Source organism: Elephantulus edwardii, unplaced genomic scaffold (assembly GCF_000299155.1).
Source record: "Elephantulus edwardii isolate Elephantulus edwardi_28Jun2011 unplaced genomic scaffold, EleEdw1.0 scaffold00060, whole genome shotgun sequence".
NCBI classification, from domain to species: domain Eukaryota; kingdom Metazoa; phylum Chordata; class Mammalia; order Macroscelidea; family Macroscelididae; genus Elephantulus; species Elephantulus edwardii.
This window is the reverse complement of record NW_006399810.1, coordinates 3,813,446-3,818,185: the sequence shown is the minus strand read 5'-3', so window position 1 is coordinate 3,818,185 and position 4,740 is coordinate 3,813,446. Positions and strand designations below refer to the sequence as shown.

Sequence of the window (4,740 nt, the reverse complement as noted above, 5' to 3'; positions counted from 1 at the left end):
TGCATGTGAAATCAACGATATTGTTCTGTAGTTTCCACACTCTGTTGGGTCACCTTTCTTTGGGATGGGAACAAATATAGATCTCTTCCAGTCTATTGGCCAAGTGGTTGTCTTCCAGATTTCTTGACACAGTAAACTGTGGCTGACTCTGAGAAGAATGGGAATCCCAGAACACTTGATTGTGCTAATGCAAAACCTGCTATTGGACCAGAAGGCAGTCATCAGAACAAAGCAAGGAAACACAGGGATGTGTCCTATCTCCATACCTTTTTAACCTATATGCAGAAAACAAATTATTTTGGAGGCTGAGCTGTATAAGGAGAAGTGTGGCATCAGAATTGGTGGAAGATTCAGCAACCATCTGCGTTACACAGATGACACAACCCTGCTTGTTGAAACTGAGGAGGACCTGAAGCGCTTGCTGCAGAAGGTTGAGGACTGCAACTTTCAATATGGATTGAGGCTCAATATCAAGAAGACAAAGATTCTCACCACTGGGTCAATTGAAAGCATCAGAATGGATAGTGAAGAGATTGAGATTATTAACAGCTTTAGTTGGCTTGGCTCCACAGTCAACACTTTTGGCACCAGCAGGTGGGAAATGAAAAGACTATTGCGATGGGAAAGTCTGCTGTTAGGGAACTCTCCAAAGTACTGAAGAGCAATGGTGTCTCTCTGGAAACTAAGGTGCACCTGATATAAGCCAAGGTATTTGCAATCATTTGTTATGTTTCAGAGAGCTGGACAATGACTAGGGAGGCAACAAGGAGAATTGATGCCTTTGAGCTGTGGTGTTGGAGAAGAGTACTGACTATACCATGGACTGCTAAGAAAACGAAAAGGTTCATTCTAGAGAGGGTTAATCTGGCTGCTTCTTGGAGGCAAAGATTCTGAAGCTTTGTTTGACATACTTTGGACATGTTGCAAGGAGATACCAGTCCTTGGAGAAAGATGTCATGCTTGGGAAGGTAGAGGGACAGCGCAGGAGAGGAAGACCCTCTCCGAGGTAGGTTGATTCAGTGACTGGGATAATGGGGGTAGGTGTGTCAGACAGTGAGTTTGGCACAAGACAGAGCAGGGTTTAGGGCTGTTGTATATAGGGTCACTGCGAGGCACAGGCAACTCGACGACACATAACAACAACAGCATCATTAATATCACATGTAAGCAAAGTCCTGCTGAAGATTATTAAAAAAAAAAAAGACTGAAAAAGTACATCAACAGAGAACCTGCCAGAAATGCAAGCTGGATTTAGAAGAGGTTGTGGCCCTAGAGACATTATTGCCAGTATCAGATAGATCTTGTCAGAAAGTAAAGAGTTTCAGAGAAATGTCTATCTGTGTTTCATTCACTAAGCAAAGGTATTTGACTGTATGGATCACAACAAATTGCAGCTAACCTTGAGGAGAATGAGAATCATAGAATGCCTGAGTGTGCTTATAGGAAACCTATACTTGGACCACAAAACAGACCTCAGAAATGAGAAAGGAAACACTGCATGTTTCAGAGTCAGGAAAAGAGTACATGAGGGGTGTGTCCTGTCTCCATACCTTTTCAATCCAAATACAGGACAGATTATTCAGGAGGCTGGGATTTATGAGGAGAAATGTGGCATCAGGATTGGAGGAACATTCATTAACAACCTCTGTTATGCAGATGACATAACCTCAAGTGCTAAAACTGAGGAGGACCTGAAGTGCTTGCAATCCCCGAAGGCACGTGGTTCGAGGCACCAGGATGGGCAATCTCCACTGTGCGATTAACTGCTTCTGAAAACCCGCTGAAGGGTCAGCTATCGGTCAGTTTTGCCTCTATAGTCCACAACAACAACATTGTTTGTTTAGCCAGGTCTAGACCTAATTAAATACTCCCACCTTCTTTTCCATCTGCCTTAGATTCTTAGACATGTAGGCATTTTATTAAGCACAAAAGCATCTCATTCCATTTAAATCTAGCATTTTAAGTCCCCGGGCTGTCTCATCACTACGTGCAATGCTATATTCCTATATCGAATATTTGTCAGGGTTGGGCAGGTCTATTACATATTTCAAAGTATTAATGCTTTTTTAACCACATCTGTAACACAAAACGACCATTCCTACACCATGGACATTTCTCCTGTATTTTCCATTTTACATCATAAGTAGATTTCGTATTTAGAGGATACATGTGCCAAGTGTATGTGTGTGGATAGCTAGCTAGCTAAATAGATAGGTAGGTAGATGATAGATAGATAGATAGATAGATAGATAGATAGATAGATAGATAGATAATAGATAATAGATAGATGATAGAAAGAATGAACAGGAAACCACAAGGCTTAACAAGTTTCTGTGGTCCTGAGATCTTAATTTGCCCATCAAAGGAAAGTTTGTGCTGGCTCAAAGAAATCTCTAAACTTTCTTCTCTCTACTGTAATGCTTTGATTATTTTGAAAATGTTCTCTACTTCTGTAAATTATAGTTCCTCCTGCCATTTGCTGCCAGATGCTTTGAAAGGAGTGGTTAATATATTCTTTTCCAGAAACAACTGAATAGTATGACTTCAAGCTTCCACAGTCACTGTTTAGCACCACAGCCTTGTTCTGACAGGTGAACTCAAATCTCCTCTGTTAGAATTTATTAGATTATTGTCCTAAATACAAAATCAAAATTAATTTTTAACCAAAGGTCTCTCAAAGTTATTTCTTTCAACGGGCAATTTCTTTCGTGCAGGAGAAAGGAGTTATGTTTACCCAAGAGCAAGCATCCAGTCCTAACCAGAAAAACACACAAAACAGTTAATCCCAATAAGCATCAGAAATCCTTTTTTTAGAAAGACCCTATATCCCTACAACCTGGCTTCCTAATGCAAAACTCTAATGTTCCCTGTGGGAAAAGTAAAAAAAAAAAAAAAGGGAAGAAGAAAGAAAAAAGATGTTAAGGTAGTAGTTGACTTTTGAAACACTGAAATGTTCTTATAAATTCAAAGATTCCAGCTTTAAACAAACAGAACTTTTAGAAGTCCACATTCTATGTATTTTCCTATGGATTACAACTTCCAAGAGAGCCATAGAGAAAAATGGGAAGGGGCGGGCAGAGGGATGGTGCGTTTAGTATGGCCTGCTGTCTCCTCCAAGGTAGAGTCAAGTTTAAAAATTCTTTCTAGTCCTATTTCTCGATATGTTTTAGATTTGAGGACACAAACTGCTAACAATATTTACTTAAAGTAACTTCTTATGAAGCGTTGAATTTTGTTCCATTCCTTCTAGAGAAGTGGGAGTAGAACGGGAACTCCATGGACATGATTGTCCTCGGCAGCTCTCCTGGGCTGTGCGACAGGTGATAGGTGGAAGGACACCCTAGAGAGCAGAGATGAGAGGTTCAAACACAGACCCAGCTATGGAGGGTTCACAGCGGTGGGAAGGGGGGAGGTGAGCAGAGGTAAGTGGAGACATAGCCAGGGTGAAGGGAATGGCAAGGTACAGTGAGGATTCGTGGAGACATTGTAATGAGAAACAATGATCAATTGTAATTAAAGTTATAAAACAAAATCTTATGAGTGACTGAACCAAAACAATTTTTTAAAAATAATATACAGGGACATGGGTCCTGACTTGCGCAGGCGCAGTGGCTTGACAGCGATAAGTTGCACCACCATGGACAGCACCACCGTTGGAAGATCATCATGCAGCTGCGCCATGACTGTGGTTACCTGGTGACACAAGATGAGCTGGACCAGACACTGGAGCAAGTCAAAGCTCCATTTGGGGACAAGCCAAGCAAAGGGAGGCCCAGGCGCACAGACCTCGGGTTGCTGGCGGCCCACAATGATGACCCCGCTGACCAGATGTTCATCTTCTTCCCTGAGGAGCCCAAGGTGGGCATCAAGACCATTAAGGTGTGCTGCCAGCACATGCCGGAGGAGAGCATCACCTGTGCCTTCATCACGGTCCAGCAGGGCCTGACCCCTTCAGGCAAGCAGTCATTGCTGGACATGACCCCCAAGTCCATCCTGGAGCAGTTCCTGCAGAAGAAGCTACTCAGCAGTATCACTGAGCTTGTCATCATAACCAAGGAGGAGGGGACAGAGCTGCTGGCCCTATAGAAACTCCCCAAAATCCAAGCTGGGGACACAGTGGCACGATGCTTCAGGATAAAGCATGGTCGGGCAATGAAGATCATCTGGCACAGTGAGACAGCTGCTGGCAGGTGCATCACCTGTTGGCTGGTCCAGTAGTGCTGGTGCCACAGGGCAAACTTCCTGACAGGGTTGGGTGATGGCTCCGATATCACCACTCGTAGTTCACCCTCTGCCTTCCTCCAGCCTTGGAGACGGATAGACTGGAGACTGGCCCCCTTGGGACACCACCCAGTATGTGGACAGCAGGCTTTGGCCAGTGAGCACATGGCACCTCCCCAGCAGGTCTTCAGGGCCTGGCCTCTCAGTGCAGGCGTAGTGGATTGTACAGGCCTGTTTCTGAAGACAGTGAGTGGGATATGGGGACACAGTGGACAGTGTTACCAAAGAGTCTGAGCCTCTGCACCCCACCCAAGCGCTCCCTGTCACTCCCCTCACATCTCTGTGCCCTCTGACTTCAGCAGGGGATGAGGTACACAACTCTTAGCACTCTTAGACTTTATTAAAGACCTCTTGATTAAAGAGAGTGAAAAAAATAAGGAAAATATTATTTTTTTAAATTTTTTTTTTATTTTTGTGTGAGTGTACCGTCAAATTAGATCTGACTGGTACAGGAGGAGA

The 4,740-nt window shown here is 43.6% G+C and overlaps 1 pseudogene; it reads left to right on the top strand.

The window, feature by feature from the left end:
* The first annotated feature begins 3,666 nt into the window (after nucleotides 1–3,666).
* On the top strand, nucleotides 3,667–4,218 carry LOC102855201 (annotated as a pseudogene).
* The last annotated feature ends 522 nt before the right edge of the window (nucleotides 4,219–4,740 follow it).